The sequence below is a fragment of the Lonchura striata genome, chromosome 19, assembly GCF_050655825.1.
Source record: "Lonchura striata isolate lonStrDom1 chromosome 19, ASM5065582v1, whole genome shotgun sequence".
Lineage (NCBI taxonomy): Eukaryota > Metazoa > Chordata > Aves > Passeriformes > Estrildidae > Lonchura > Lonchura striata.
In genome coordinates, this window is record NC_140721.1 from 623,757 (window position 1) to 638,780 (window position 15,024).

Below are 15,024 nucleotides of genomic sequence, written 5' to 3' on the forward strand. Positions count from 1 at the left end.
CAAACCAATGTGGCTGGGAAGGGGGAGCAGGAGCATATTGTCCTTGATGCCAGGAGAGATCTGAAATCCAAATGTTGTTTCAGGGAGAGCATCTCTGAGAGCAGCCTACAGCGTTTTACAGGCATTTGAGTGTTCTTCCCTTTGAACTAAGCTGCAATTTGTCTTTGTAGATGTCTCTAATACATTAATACAAATGGTGTAGTAGTGGAAATGCATTATAATACTGCACAGTGTTGCTCTTAGTAATTCTCCTCCTTCAGCAAGTGAACACTTCCTCGCTCATTTGTATTCATTGTTTTGATGCTTAACTTGAAAAATGTATATTATACAACAGGCTGAAACCCATGACGAATAAAAGGAAAGAACCCAAGGGGATAATAAGCATCTCAGCACTGCTGTGATGTCTCCTGCTGCTAACATCAAAGCAACCAAAGGCATCACTGCTGTGTGCAGAGGACAGGGAGTTCCGTGGAGTTCCATCTCACCATAGGGATGAGGACCCCGAGACTGGGGACACCAAGGGGCAGCACTAGGGCCAGCAGTCGCAGGGGCTGGTCCTTCCTGTCCCGGTGTCACTGCAGCTGGGTCACTGCAGCCCCTGTGCTGCAGCCGAGACTGCTGCAAACTCTCCTGGCTTGTCCCTGTCCAGCAGGATGTGGCTCTGTCCCACCCCGTGCTGACCCTGTGTCCCTGTGCCCTGCGTCCCTGTGCCCCTGCCCCTCAGCCTGGCTGTCTGCTCTGAGTGATCTGGGCTGTGGTGCTCTCGAGGAGCAGCTCTCCATGAAGACTCTGATGTGTCAGGGAGGGCTTGGGTTATTCCATATATTCCATATATTGGAATTATAAGGGAATTTGGGTTAATAAGGGAATTCCATCTATTCCATATATTGGAATTGCAAGGGAATTTGGGTTATTCCATATATTGTTGTCTCCAGTAATCTCATGCACATCCTGCCTTGTAATTCAGACCATAGAATCCTGGATTTAGTTTTGGGGTATTACTGTCATGGATTTTTACCCTGTAAGTGTACCTGTAAAGCCGTTAATATTCAAATAACTTCACTAAATAAGCAACTATGCCAGAGTAGTTATTTATTACTATTTATGATGAGACTTATCTAACTGATTTCTCCAGAGGAAATTAGATACATTGCTTAGTTAAAGCTGTGCCAGGGAGGAAATGTTTCTATAAATACTTACCAACTCATCTGGAGAGATGATAAGTGCTGGTGTGTCCTTCACAATGTCATGTTAGTTGCTGAGTCTGGTTTAAAATTCAGTTGTTTTTGTTCTCTGGGAGAAAGAAAACCTGATGGTTCTAAAGTGAGGAATAAAGTATGTGCACAAAAATCAGTCCTGAGCTTTGAAACCTTGACTCTAAGGACTTTTTTTTTTTTTTTTTTTTTTTTTTTTTTTTTTTTGTTAGATTCAGTGGGGAATAAATTGCCAGACAGGCTAACACGTTCTTCTTGCTTACCTGGCACTGGAGGACAAAGTGACACATGGTGCCAGGCAGGGTGTGTGTGCCACCAGTGCAGTGGTGGGAGCAGTGTCTGTGCCCAGAAATGGCATGCCCTCAGCAGGGGGAGGCACCATCCTGCCCATGGGACTGCAGCACCCTGAACACAGGTGGGTACCAAATTCTGCTTCAATTACACTGAAAATTGTCTTACAAAAAAGGAAGTTTAGTTGTGAATCAGGCTGAGACACTGTATGAAATTCATTCAGATAAGCAAATGACTTAGCTAAATCTCAGATTTTGCCTGTTATGAAATCTCCTGTGGTTTCCAGCAGGCCTGGGAAATGGAAACAGCTGGCAAATAATGGAAAACATTCCTATAGGCTTCCACCTATGGATTGCAGGAGGGATGCAGGGAAATTGCATCCTGGTTTACATGAAATAATACACAAAGAGCTGAAATGGATGAGTGAGACTGGGGTCCACCCTCAGCATTCCTCCATAAGCATACATTCCTCTCATTTCCAGTGCCAGCCTTCAAGGTGACTCTTCAGTTCTTTTGCTGTTTTGGATACAGAAGTGACCCAGGGGCACCCAGTGATTTATTTGTAATAACTGACCATTCAGAAATAGCTGAATATAGTGGGTGCCAGTAGCTCCCCAGTGCCCGGGGGGGTTGTTGGTGCCCCTGCAGGTCCCCTTGTTCCTCTTGGACCTGTGGCTTTCATTTACTTATTTGAGTATCTTTCCTCCTGTTTTTTAAAAGTTCAAATATGGACACTGTTTTGCTGCTGGCTCTGAGGTAATGGGGGTTTTCTGGCAGTTACCTTGTTATACAATCTCAAATGTCAAGAAATCCACCTACCAGCCTGTCTCTGCCTTAACAGCTCTATTACCAGCTCTAGCTAGTTTCAGAATAAACTCTAAAACTATGGCTAAACACATAGATTGCATCTAGCTGCAGCTGTTAAACAAGCTAATTCCCTCTCTTGCCTGGAAAATTGTTCACTTGACAGCTCTTTGGACTTGTCAGGTTATTTTTAACCACAATTAACACACCAACATACAATGTCATAGCACCTAGCACCCTTTCTGTTAACTAATGTGCCAGCACTTTTTTATTCAGTAAACTATAAAAAGTTTTAAATTTTTAGTATTTAAAGCCTTGAAGGAGAAAGTCCCCTCTAGTATTGATGCCTGATGACTTTTAGTCAATGAATTAAGAAAAAAAGAATGGTGATGGTTCTGACTGTCTCCTAGCTCTTGCTAGTACTAAATTACAGAATTAATAGGCTTTTAGAAGAGAGTGACACACAGTTACTGTGGTAAAGACAATTAAAAGTGGAAAGCCACTTTTCTTACCACATTTAATTTTAACTGGAGGCTTTGAGACTCAATAAATCTTTTACTTATTTCATTCTGACAGTTTCCACAGGTATTAAAGTCTTTAAGAAAAGCTCCTGCTATAAACAACTTAATTTTTTCTTTCTCTGAGTCTTTTGCTGTTCTCTTTTTTCCCTTTCTCAATAAGAAGTTGAGGCGCTTTCCCATCACCAGCACTTTACATTCTTTAGAATTGCTGTTACTAAGATGTGGCTCAGGTTTTTTGAAATACAGTGGGGCAGGAGTCTCAGTCCTGTCTGGGATTTTTATGGCAAATCCAGCTGGGGGAAAAATAAAAGCAGAAAAAGCCACTTGTCTGCAGGAATATCTCAGGACAGTGGGGCTGGGATGTAGAAGAGGGTTTTTTTTAAGAAAAACCACAGCGTCATGAAAATGCAAATTTTTATGACAGTTTTGGAAACACACTCAGAAAATCTTTCTATTCCAAGAGCTTGGGCTTAATTAGCCTTTCCTTAAGCTAATGGTATAAAATAGAAATTTTGATTTTGTTTAAAAACACTTTCCTAAGAAACACTTGTTACAGGAGTTGCTGAGAATGGATTTATCCAGCCTCGGTGGCTGTTCAGAGGAAGCTGCAATGGCTCAGCATTTCCCCACGCAATGGCTCTCCGCAGGGTTTATCAGCACAGCCTGCTCCAAAGCCTCTTGGAAAGCTGTTGGCACAGCATACTATAAATCCCTTCACTTGCCAAAAATTGTTTTAGGCTGTTGTTCAACATCAAGTTCATGTTGTGACCTTGGGTGGAAGCACCCAGGGAGTGTTGCTGCTTCTACCAGTCAGTACGCTCAGGGCAATTTCTCTGGGGGAGATGAGCCATGAGCCAGCCACATCTCCTGGTCGGGGGCATCGTGGTCCTCCTTGGTCAGATACAGTGATTCACTCTCTGTGACCAGTCTGAGGGGTGCAGAGCTCAGCACAGGGAGCTTAATGGAGATACCCCCACATTTAGCAGTTTGAACAGAAGTTCGTTCTGATGGAAGCTTTGGTAGAGGAAGCAGGACTCTGGAAGACAGAAGAGTTTGAAGTCCTTCCCTGCCCTGGTCCTTCTGACAGGCCTCTCTTGGCAGGACCGTCATGACTTGTGGATTTCTTCCACCTTCCCCAGCTCACTGCCACTGCAGATATGCCCTGAGCTGATGCAGAGCAGCTTCCCTTGCCATGCAGAGGCAGCAGCATTAATGTCAAGTGACATTTATACCTCCCTCCCCACTGACTTAACATCGTGTGAGTGGCTCAACGTCTCCACAGAGATTGATGGAGCAAATTACCCTTCCAAAGGACCTGTGTCTCTCTGACTGTAGGGATCAGGGTGACTAATTTCAGCCTGACACTTCCCTTCCCAAGGCAGCAGCACTGAGATGTGTCCTGGCCATGCCCCCACTGCTGCTCCCCAGTTGACTGGTTGATGAATGGCCTGGCCTTGGCACTGGCAGCAGTGGTGATGGATGCACTGCCCGGTTCTGCGGCTGTGCCTGGCCAGCATCTGGCACAGCGTGCTCTGCCTGCTGCTGCCACCCGCTCCCAGCCACCTCAGCACCCTCAGAGCAGCCCCACATCCCTTAGGGACCTGGTCAGGAAGCACAAGGGGTTAAAGGAGCTCCGCAGCCAGGGCCCTGCAGCTGTGTGGCTCACGTTCTCCACTGGGCTATAGTCAATCCCCGTATGAGACTGTCATTGAGGGTGAAATGAACTTGAAGTAGCTGAAAGCAAGATAGGTTCATTAAAAACCTTGATCAAAGCATCATAAACCACATAAAAGATTCCATCTTTTAATTATTTTGAAATGGTCTCTCAGGCAGGATGGCCAGCAAGAAGTCCCTGTTTCCAGGGCCTATGAGCTATGAAATTATGTCATCATGTCAGATTCAGTTATCACTTGCTGTCCAAATGAGAGAAAGGCACAGCCCGGGATCGTCCCCCTGTCCAGGATGAAAATGAGGAATTGATGACTTGCTACACTGGTGTGAGGTCAGGCTGGGAACTGCACAGACCCTCCCAGCCTGGGGCAGAGCCTGGCCAAGCCAGCCTTGCATCCTGTCAGTGACAGCTCTGAATCCCACACTTTGGGAATGAGGTTTCAGCACTTGCTGGATGTTTTTGTTCTCACCAGCACTTTCTGCTGTAAAGTGAAATCAAAGCAGCCAGCCCAGCAGCATCTGAGCTCTGTGTTTGACTCCGAGCAGCTCACTGTGCTTCCCAGCATGCTCACCTCTGCTGACACCTCTGACTTGGGCGAGGGCAGAGGGGAAGAGGGCACAGAAATGATTACCCAAGGAAGATTTCAGTGGGAATTTTAGGTTACAAATGATAATTCTGCACTCTGTGTAGGATAGCTGCAAGATGCAAATTCAAGTCCAACCCACCACAGCGCAGGCACAGGTACCATGGGTGTCAGTGCAGTGATGTGCTGTAGTGAGAACAGCAAAGGTTCTTCCAAATCCCTCTTCCTGGCATGGGAAATGGGACCAGAGTAGCATGTACTTCCTCCTACCCTTTGGCTTTTGTATCTTTCTGTGCTGTCAGAGGCCTGTATTTACCATACATTATACACTTAGAAAATGACAGGGCTGTAATGCTGACTGAAGGCAGTGATATGGTGGTGGAAATAAATAGCATTTCCAGTGCAATACTGGGATAGTCTGGGCTGTCTTGGGTGGGGTACTGTAATTGCAAAGTCTTCCTTTCTTGTGTTGATTTTGGATTTCATGCAAACGTTGTTTCTATCCTATTATTTAGCCCCTGGGATAAGATTTTTGGAATACAAGGATTTCTTGTTTAAAGGCCCAGGTTAGAATCTAGCAGCGTTCCTTTCCTGTCCTATGGTTTTGCTGTGAGAGGGGAAAGAAGTGCTGGAGAAAAGAGCAACACGCACACACAGCTAATGAGAGCAGGGTGTGAAAGCATCCTGTCTTTCCTTCCCACCAGCAGTGATGGACTCCACAGCGAACTGCAGCGCTGTGAAACGTGGGAGGTGTCGCACAGGGTTTGTTCATCACCCCATTTACTGCAGAAGCAGCCCATCATCTCTCCCTGGAACAAAAGAGAAGGACAAAGGGACTTTGGGTAGAGGATTTGTGTGGCCTCGGTGACTCTGGGCTGGAGCAGTGGCCACTGTGCCTCTGGGGCCAGCCAGCAGGGGTGGGGAGCCAGAGCATCTCAGCCCCCTCGGCGGCCCAGGACCTTCAGAGCTCCTCGAGGGGCCGAGGGGTCGTTCCTGGCACAGCTCCAAGCACACCCACCCCACCCCTTACAGCTGAACTGCGCTTGGAGAGCCCAGTCTGTGTTCTGCAGCGAGCAGGGGGCTGTTCACAGCATCTTGCCATGAACCGGCTTCAAGTGGCCCCTTGAGCTCTCTCAATTAATTAGTTTGATGAGGAGCTGGGTTACTTACCAAGTACATGTGCCTCAGAAGCCAAGTTACAGAGCAGCTGTGAACTGGTTTGTGCTCCTAGGCCAGCACAACCAGGGCTGCTCTGCATCTCCCACATGTTTCAACACAGTCTCATGCCCTTTTCCCTTTCTTTCCTATTAAATCCCATTCCCTGGGCTGCTCTCCCTCCTCCTCCAGTGCTGCAGAGGACAGCTTTTTGCACTTCCACAGTGGTTCTGCACAGCCCACTCACCTCTCAGTGTCAGTGTGATCTGTGTTACAGAGACATCAAAGCACAGCATCCTCTGGGAGAAGGAGAGGTAAAGGGAGAAGAAAATGTTCCAGAAGCACCAACAAGCAGGAGTTGTGTTTAGCCCCTTTTGGAACAATAATCTCCCCGAAGGTGTGCTGAACACTCTAGCAAGGCGCGGCCGGAGCAGCCAGGGCTCTGTGCGCAGCGTAATCTGATCATGCTCTGTTTGGATAAGAAACAGCTTCATGCTTCTCACCTTCTAGGAAAGAGATTTATTATGAAAATCAGGTCCCTGCCTCAGAGCACATAAAAAACAGTTGGCTTCATAACCTTGGGAAAAAAAGATAAATAAAGAAATCCCGTGAGACACATGTGAGAACTGAGTAAGTATTAAAACATATGTTGGAACATATTGATCCCTGAAAGCCTCCTGCAGCAGACATGAATCTTTTTAATTTCCAGCCCCACTGATAGTTTAATGAGGATGGTGTGTGCCACTCACCTGGATCAATCATTTATGCAAATTCCTGCCAAGCCCCCACCACAGGCCCTGTCTCAACCCAGCAAAGAAGACCATGCTGTGTTTCAGCTGAGTGATAGCCAACCTCTGCAGGGAGCACAGCACAGCCCTGGCCAGGCATCCTGTCTCAGGCTGCAAGGGCTGCCACCTTCGTCAGGTCAGAGGGATGTCCAAGGACCTACGACCTGTCCTGGGATCAGCACTCCTCCTGCTAGTTCTTGTCCATGGTAGTGTCCCAGAGACTACTACTCTGGCTCGGGTGAGCAGAGTGCCTGAAATGGACCCTTTCATTCCTATTTCAGGTACACCAGATTCTTCCTTTTTCTCTTCTCAAAGTGTAATAAATATATCACAGGCCTAGGAGAATGAAAAGATGAATCACAGCTATGAAAATATTTGACTGTATTTTAAGCAGGACTCCCAACAGGTACAAGCATAACCATCTATTGCTGACATGCTTCAGAGGCCTCAAAAGACCACTGAGTTACTGTTAATTATTCTTAAAATAAAGTGCTACCATGCAGCATTAATTCAGAAGAAACTGTAAGTTCCATGCTATTTTCTACAGCTTGTTTTCACAGTGAATTAATGGGAGTTAATTTAGCAGTTCACAACAAACAGGACCACTGCAAGAATACAAACTAGGTGTTGCTTCCTGAATTCTTCTCTTGTTAGTGCTCCTCTTTGACTTTACTAGATGTAGTACAAAAGGTCTTAGTCTGGCAGAGAGTAAATTTGCTGGAAAGGCTGAAATTGGGAAAAAATACTGCATGATTTTCTCCTCGAGTGGATATTAACAGTTTGGCACAGATACATTGCTCTCACAGTGGAAAGGAATGGTAAAAAATGGGCTCTAATTCTTTGCAGTATGTTAATATTAGTATCTGTGAACAGTGTTGGTGTTGTCATGTCTGTGTAGCATGTCCTTTGTCCAAGACCGATCCCAGTTTTCTGGATCAAGAACCATTTCAGCCCACAGGTGGCACTTTGACTGTCAATCACTTTCTCTAAAAATACAAGAGATTTTAGTCCTCACTGAGATGGAAAACTAAAATAAGCAATTTGGAAAGCATTCTGCATTTTGGAGAGGCTTTCTGTAATTTATTCAAACTCAGCTTGAAACAGAGAAATGGTTTTACCCCCAGAAACATCCAAAAATACATTGTGTCAGCAAGTACATTGTGTAGGAAAACCACCAAATCTTCAAAAGCTGCAGGTCGAGGTCGCCTGTGCTAACAAAGTGCTCATTTACAGCTGCAGCTCCTGTGGATGCCTGTGCAAGCCAAGATGCTCAGCAAGTGTTGGGGTCCAGCTGGTGTGAGGCCAAGAGGCTCTTCAACAGTAATGTCCACACAGCCCGATATGAATTTTGGGACCCCCCATAGCCAATCCAGAAGCTGTAGGGATGCACAGAGGTTCCTTGGCCATTCCAGGAGAGTAGGATGCTCCTGCCTCCTGGCTCAGGCTTCTTTCTCTGTGGTGCCAGAGATGGGAGCTAATTTTTACTGCAGTGGGCATCTGCTCTAGAAGGTCACAGGGGACAGGAGGAAATAGTCCCAAGTGGTGTCAGGGGAGGTTTAGATTGGATACTGGAGAAAAATTCTCCATGGAAAGAGTGTCCAGCCCTGAACAGGTTGCCCAGGGCAGTGGTGGAGTCCTCATTCCTGAATAGATTTGAAAGGCATGCAGGTGTGATACTTAGGGACAGGGTTCCCTGGTGGCCTTGGCAGTTCCGGGGGAACAGTTAGACTTGGGGGTCTTAATTGTCTTTCCAACCTCATTACCTCTGTGATTCCATAAAGCTGTTGCTTGCTTTTTTTCTTTGAAGGTGCTTCTATCCTTCTGGGAGATCATGAGTAGAGCGAGTTTGGGGTTTCATTTCCATCAGGAATAAAGCAAATCAGTCCTGGAAATGCTGCCTGTGTGGTTTTAAAGATCTGTAGCAGCAGTTGTAGAGACTGGGGGTGGGGAGAATGGCACACAGAGAAAATTTCATTCAAGCAATTAAGGAATCACCACACTTTTATGATTAACTTCTTGTTCCCAGGTTGAATGCAGAAGCTGTTAGTGGGGGCATTGCTATTCCATACCTGACACGAACAATGGGAATATTTGTTCTGCCCGGGAGGATTACACCTTCCATTAATCTAAGTTTTATTGAAAGTTTAAATAACAGACAGACAAAATTTGATCAATTAGCAGCGTAATTCCAAGGAGATGTCACAGTGAAATTAAATCTCAAGCTTTTTTAATGCAAAGAAATCTAGGAGCTCCCTCCAGTTTTTTTTCTCAGTACAGTGTTTAGATTTTAATTGAAAGTTTATTCTGCTTTGTGCATCTTTAGTAAATTTTAATTTCAGACTGTAATGAGAACAGTTTTCTGTTATAGTGTTTGTAGCATTTCACAGATAGATCAAAGATGCCTCATAAATGAAGAAAGCAAACAGGTTTGTGTAGGATCCACTAGCCAGGGAAATCTCCAGGAGAAAAGAGATTGATGTGGAAATGGAGAGGGAATTGGTGCTGTGATGAGGAAGGATGCCTGGGGGGATGCAGGTGGCTGTGGTTATTGTACCCATGTGCTCAGAGCCAAGGGGCTCACTCGGGGCTCCTTCAGGTCCCCACCAGTGCCAGACCACCGGGGCTGTTCTCTTGCTCATCCCACCCCAGACAAAAGCTGCTCCCTGAGCCCACCTCGGCCCTGCTGCTCCTCTGCTTCCCAACTGCTGTGGTCCCCTTCCTGCCACCTCACAATTCCAGCTTTCATTTCCTTATATCTGTGTCCACAATGAAGTGTTATTGCCATCATTACTGCTCCCCACGTCTTCCATTTTTCTTATCATAAATGTCATTCTCATACTGCAAATCCTGAAGTGCCACAATCTTCCTGTGAATCTATCTCAGTGTTATCTTTGGAGACATACCTCGTCTGAAAATAAGTAATACTGAAAATAGCTGTATATTTTTGGATGTATATTTTTGTCTGGAAGGATGTTAGGGATCAGCTTATCGGGCAGCTGAAGCAATGCAAATCCTCCATCTGCACAGGTCTAGTTTTGTTTATACACTAAGAGTTTCTGGTGAAACCTGGGCCTTGATACCCTTACAAAAAGCTTCCCAAAAGTGACAAAGACTAAAGATTTAACAGAAGATACTGGTGAGGAAGGGTTTCTCAGCAATAGTGGAGGTACAGAACACAGCAGCAGCAGCTGAGCTGCTGGTTGTGCAGCACATGGGCTGTGATGGCAAATCACTCTGGGCTGTTCCCCTGTCAGTCACCATCAGATGAGCAAATACCAGGAGGAACTGGAGCTTGTGAAAATTAATAGATGTGACTGCACATACCCAGCATCTGATGATCTGTAACGGTACCTACCAAGTCAATCTGTTTGCAAATCCTGAGGCACCAGGCAGCTGGAGCCCTGGCTGGGGCACACCAGCTCTCTGTGGTATAATCATGCCTGGGAGGTGAGGATTTGGGGTTTCTCAAGAAGTAATCTTTCTTAGTAAAAGCAGTGATTAACCTTGCTTCAGTCACGAGCAGCAGTATTTAAAACAACAACAACAAAAAAAAAGGCAGCTGAGAGCTGCCTGCAGCTTGGCTCGGGCAGCCGCTCCTCCATATGGCGTGTGAAATGCCAGTCCATGAAATTAGCTCTCATAAATAAGTAATAAGGGCTGATTTGTCCAGATCTGGATGGGCTGACTTCCTGTGGAGCACAGCCCCTAACCGTGGCATCATTGTAACTGCAGGTGTTCGAGGCCACAGAGTTCCAACAAAACGTGAATTCTAGGGAGAGCTTGGAAGGAAAACAACACTTCGGGAAGGGGCCAGCATTCCAGCCTCATTCCAGGATGCTCAAGGAGGAGTGCCTGTTTGTGTTTTCAGAATTTCAGCTTTCTGACACTTTCCACAAGTTAGGCTCAAGTGAAATTATATTTTGTTCAAACCGATCCTTTGAAGTAACCAAGATTTTCCCTGATCCAGAGGACTCCTTGTATGGGAACTATTTTTCTTCTCCCAAATGTGAGAAAATTGAAATAATGAAATTTCCTCTGAAAAATCAGAAATATTAGTCCCACATCACAAATCTCATGTAATCTTTCACTGACAGGACGGCAGGGGTTCAGACTGAAAGCCCTATTCCTGCTGGAACAGAAATTCATCACGCAAGAAGGTGGCAAGATTTTAAGTAAAACTCTAGGACTTAGAGTTGCCCATCTCTGACAAAAAAAAATCAAACACAAATAGTCAAATACTCACAGACCCTGGTGACTTGAGACATCAGTTTTTCAGCTCATCTGCAAGAGGCCTTTCAAGCCTGGTGTCCACTCGCAGGAGGCATTGGTTCAGTTGACCCAGCTGAAGTGGCCAAGCACCAGCATCTGAATCCCCCTTTCCAGCAGCACCGTGAGTTCCTGGAGGCCTGATCTTGCAGAAACAATGGAATTTTTCTTCGGTCACCATCAGTGAAATGGAAGCATTGTCACTGGGAGCTGGGGATTGATGAATGGTCCCTGAATTGCAGCAGCACAATCTGTCAGAGCTGAGGTTAATGGGGGGAATGGAAATAGCCTGAGCCTGCACAGCTGACATCATCTGCTAAATTAGCTGAAGACCTACTCACAGTGTATTCCTGCTCCTCAGTTCACTGCCATTGACCCCAGTATCAGCTGCAGCACGGCACTGCCTGGATCCACAGGGAGCCTTGGGCAGCTCTCGGGGGCCGATGTGCTGGGCTGGCATTGCCCAGCTCTGCTGTGGCTTGGGCATCACCCTGGAACACTGCCATGGCACAGGTGAAGGGTGACCCTGCCCTCATTTCAGTGGGACACCAGGCTTGGCTTCAGTTTGTCCTCAGCCACTCTTAGGGCACAGAGGGACGCACAAAAAAGGGGAAAATTCTACTCAGAATTCATTCCCATGTGTTGCACAGAGTATCTCACAGGTAAGACTGTGTCACTGTCACCTCTCCAGGATCTGGTTCCTTGTCAGAGCTGGTACCACTGGCTCACTCTCCTGCCAACTGGGAGTGCTTGAGAAACATTCTGAATTTGTTTGGTACTCCACTGCAAAGTGCCACCTGTGCTGGAGACCAAATTAACCCACAGCTGAGAAAATGAAAAACCAGGAATTTAATTGTTTAATGGCTTCAAATCCTTTACTACTTAACTCCCATTTATAGCATAAATACTGAAGAAAATCAAGATATTTAAGAGCAAAAACAGATCCTAATTTCTGTTGATGTCTTGTTCTCACCTTACAGAAAGAAAGGTACATTCAGAGGCTGAGTTTGGCTCGGTAGGCACCACTCTGCTATGAGAGGCTCCAGCTCTTCCCACAGGCCTGATACTTCACAGTTTTAATAAGTTTTTCCTGTCCTGAAGGTAAAATACAATACTGAAACTTCCAGGAGCAGTTTTCTTGGTTTGTGGTTGCAGCATGGCCTTTTCTGACCTTTGGACATATGCCATGAATGCTTTAATCCCAGCAAAGGTTTTATCTTAAACAGATACAATGAAGGATCTGAGAAGTAGGTCAGGGGACATTAGAGGCTGTTTGATTCATTGTGAATTGTGTGCACAGCACGGCTTTCAACCCTGGAATGTCATTACTTGGATGCAATGAAGCTGCTGTTTTGTTTTAGAAAATAGTCTAATGGATGATTAGTAGGAGAAAGGAGAGAGGAAGGTCTCTAGGGACCACCAAACACCATTTCAAGCAGGAAACCACCACCACAAGCAGGGACAACAACCCCCACCTGTGCCAGCAGCAGGGACCAGCAGCACCCCAAAGATGCAGGGTGAGTGATGGGATTACAGACATGGGAGCAGGAGAGCTGCAGCTGTCTCCTCTGTGCTTGTGGGACACTCCTTAGATCATTTCCAAAGTATTGACGATATTTTTTTCCCCTCACAGTGCTTTAGTACCCTGTGTCTGTCCAGGGTACAGAGTTTTCATTTCTTTTAATGGTTCTCAAGAAATTATTGAGAAATAAAAATGCATTTCTAAGTTATCTTCAAGGCTTACTGTGGTTCAGATGGTTTCTTTAAATCCACAGTGCATATGCTATTTTTCAAAGCTTTACTGGTCCCCAAATGATTGCAATGGCGTATTGACTGGCTTTACTGGGGCCTTGGGAGTTTAGAAAGGAAAAAAGTAACTTAGCAAGGGAAAACCCTTTAAATATAAATACACAAAAGTTTTTAAAGTTCATCTAATCTGTCTCTAGTTTTGGAATTTATAAACCAGACACCGTCATCCAGGTTAACAGCACTTTCCTGTTCTGAGAACATTGCAGCAGCCAGTTGACTGGAGCTCCTTCATGCCTTCAGAAAAAGAAACCCACCATCTCACAGGGCTGATGCACCCCTCACGCTTCTGGAATCGCCTCCAGGAGCGAGAACTTGGCCTCACAGCACTTTCCTGCAATTGCTGGAGAGCCTAGGACCCTGAAATGTCTGTGTAACAGCATTAATACAAGATGGATATAGCTCCATACCCTGGATCTGCTTAACCTGATAAATAGTTTCAGTTAATGGACAGCAAAAGGAATGATGCTTGGTAAATTTGATTTTATGAGCCTTTCACTTATTTGCTGTGCCCATTAGGTCGGAAGTTAGGTAATGGTGAGTGTCCATTAGTGCATTAGCTCAGCGATGATGGAGCTGAGTTGAAAAAAAACTAAAATGGTGGCAAACCCCCTGAAGCCAGCTGCATTTATAAATCTTTGTTTGTTAGTGGTGGCTATAATGGACACTGAGCTGGAGAGGCATCGGAGTTTGGTTCAGGTGGGAAGTACAGCAAGCCCTGAATCCCCTTCCTCCTCCCACAGCATTTGGTCCATGTTTCTCCTTCTGTGGGGAGTTTGAGACAGCCACAGGGGCTGTGGGGCATGGATGAGACTGCTCGTGTGCTCCTGTCCCAGGAAAGTCTCTGGGCAGTGCTGGTGTGATGGGAGGCCTGGGGCTGCTCCTCCAATCATGAATACATGATCCAGCTTGTAACAACCACTGACAACCCATTCTTTTACTCACTTCCTTTGAATTTTTTTTCTCTGCCCAAACAAATTAGTTTTTAAAATCTCTTTTCCCAATTTCTTCGTTACCCTGGTATTATTTACACAGCCCACAAAAAGCTGTTTACTCTTGTGGGTAATTCAATGAACATTCACTTGCTTTGAATTAATATGCAGCATTGTTCCAAGTGCTGGCAATTTAGTCGTAATTGGAACATCTCCTTACCCTGGAAAAAAAATCCAGCCTCCCAAGTTAGTTTTCACAAGTGGCATTAATGCAGCAAGAGAGCCAAATTCCCTTGTTTATGTGCTAGCAAGGAAATATGGGGCTCGTTAGCAATTACAAGGTAAGTTTTCTTCCCCTCACTTCCTGCTGGTGCTTCCTCTGTAGCTGTGAGGGCTGTTCAGGGTGACTGGAGTCTCTGTCCCAGCACTGCCAGGGCTGGGTGAGTCCCTGCTGTGATGTTTAAGCAGTTTGCCCATGATGTGTTACAGATGCTGGAAAAGAGTTTGCTGGGTGAAGGAGGTTTGCAGCAGTGTGTGGAGGAGCAGGCACAAAGAACCTTTTCAGCAGCAGTTTGATCTCTCCTGGATGCACATCAGAGGTACGTGCTTTAAGCCATTTGTAAACCAGGTGAGCCCTGCAGAGAGCTTTGCCTACAGGAGCTTTCCCTGCACATCCCCTTGCCTGCTTGTTGCTGGAGCTTGTCACAAGCAGGGGGAGGTCTCTGTTGGTCACTTGGCCCCTGTCTCCTCCCAGAGCAGGTCCAGGCTGTGGGGCCATCATTGGTGGCAGGGCTGGGACCACCTCACACACATTCCTTGCAGGTCTTATGTCCCTTGGCAGGGCTCTGCAAGCAGCTGCTTCCCTCTCTCTCTGCATTAAGATTAATGTTTGAACAGCAGTTGTCCCATCCATCTCTCTGGGAGGCTTCCTCCAAACAAATAGCAGGAGGATGTGGCATCTATTTGGGAATGACAAGGCTTCAATCTATTTA

General features: G+C 45.9%; 1 long non-coding RNA gene across 4 annotated transcripts in view; it reads left to right on the top strand.

Annotated features, from left to right (window-relative positions):
* LOC146765754 (uncharacterized) overlaps positions 1 to 15,024 on the top strand; it is a 67,654-nt gene that overhangs the window by 33,426 nt on the left and 19,204 nt on the right. Inside the window, exons 3-4 of one of the 4 annotated variants that reach the window (XR_014949516.1) lie at positions 1,427 to 12,395; positions 14,522 to 14,631. This is a non-coding gene — a long non-coding RNA (uncharacterized LOC146765754). Of the gene's footprint in view, positions 1 to 1,426; positions 14,632 to 15,024 lie in introns of all 4 variants that reach the window. The other 3 variants (XR_014949517.1, XR_014949515.1, XR_014949514.1) reach the window with 3 other exon arrangements.